Raw genomic sequence first — 1212 nt, 5'->3', positions numbered from 1 at the left:
AAAAAAAATTCCCTGGGTGCACACCCTAATGAAATGTGCTGCGCACGTCTATGCACTGAGGTAACTGTTCCCCCTCTGCCTGTGCTGGGTTTTGCCCTCTGACACCCTCTGCCAGCGCCTCACTCCTGGGTTTAACTCCGCCTCCTCCCTGATTTTGCACTTCAGCCCCTCTCCTAATGCTGCCTCCAGCTGCTTGACCCCCCTGATCAGTATATTTTCACCCTCTGCTCAGACCCTGGCCGCCCCCCGCTCTGATTTGCCCCCTTTGTCCCTTTTTAACCCCTGTAAAAAGCAGTCCCCAGAATCTTAGGGCTAATAAGGGCAGGGTGAAGGGCAGTGGCTTCAGCAGATATACTGAACATGCTCAGATTAATTGAGCATGCTCAGTACACTGTAAATAGCACATTACCAGGGAGAACACTTTACTACACTAGAAAGTATCACGTGGCCGGTTAGCTCAGCTGGTTAGAGCGTGGTGCTAATAACGCCAAGGTCGCGGGTTCGATCCCCGTACTGGCCATAGTTGCTTTTTTCCCCCCCCTGCCATGAAATGCAGATGTAAGAGCTGTGCCTGCTCTTTGTGTTTATTTGTGTCTTTACCTTCAAACATCGGGGGGAGCTGTGTTAGTCTGTATCCACAAAAACAACAAGGAGGACAGTGATACGTTAGGGGGAAGGGATCGCTCAGTGGTTTGAGCATTGGTCTCCTCAACCCAGTTATGTGAGTTTAATCCTTGAGGGGGTCATTTGGGGATTGATCCTGCTTTGAGCAGGGGGTTGGACTAGATGACCTCCTGAGGTCCCTTCCAACCCTGATATTCTATGGCACTTTAAAGTAAACTGATTTATTTGGGCATAAGCTTTCATGGGTAAAAAACCTCACTTCTTCAGATGCATGGAGTGAAAGTTACAGATGCAGGCATTATATAATGACATATGAAGAGAAGGGAGTTATCTCACAAGTGGAGAACCAGTGTTGATAGGGCCAATTCGATCAGGGTGGATGTAGTCCAATCCCAATAATTGATGAGGAGGTGTCAATGCCAGGAGAGGCAAAGCTGCTTTTGTAATGAGCCAGCCACTCCCAGTCCCTATTCAAGCCCAAATTAATGGTGTTATTTGCAAACGAATTCTAGTTCTGCTGTTTCCCTTTGAAGTCTGTTTCTGAAGGTTTTTTTTGTTCAAGAATAGTTACTGTTATAGAATGTCCAG

The 1212-nt window shown here is 47.4% G+C and overlaps 1 non-coding gene across 1 annotated transcript; it reads left to right on the top strand.

The window, feature by feature from the left end:
• Positions 1 to 446: 446 nt before the first annotated feature.
• On the top strand, positions 447 to 520 carry TRNAI-AAU. Its single transcript has one exon. It is a non-coding gene; the product is annotated as a tRNA-Ile (tRNA).
• Positions 521 to 1212: the final 692 nt, after the last annotated feature.

The sequence above is a fragment of the Terrapene carolina genome, unplaced genomic scaffold (genome assembly GCF_002925995.2).
Source record: "Terrapene carolina triunguis isolate 2854851 unplaced genomic scaffold, T_m_triunguis-2.0 Scaffold13862, whole genome shotgun sequence".
In the NCBI taxonomy this organism is placed as follows: domain Eukaryota; kingdom Metazoa; phylum Chordata; order Testudines; family Emydidae; genus Terrapene; species Terrapene triunguis.
Note: the sequence above shows the minus strand (reverse complement) of the source record. Positions and strands in the feature narration are given on the sequence as shown.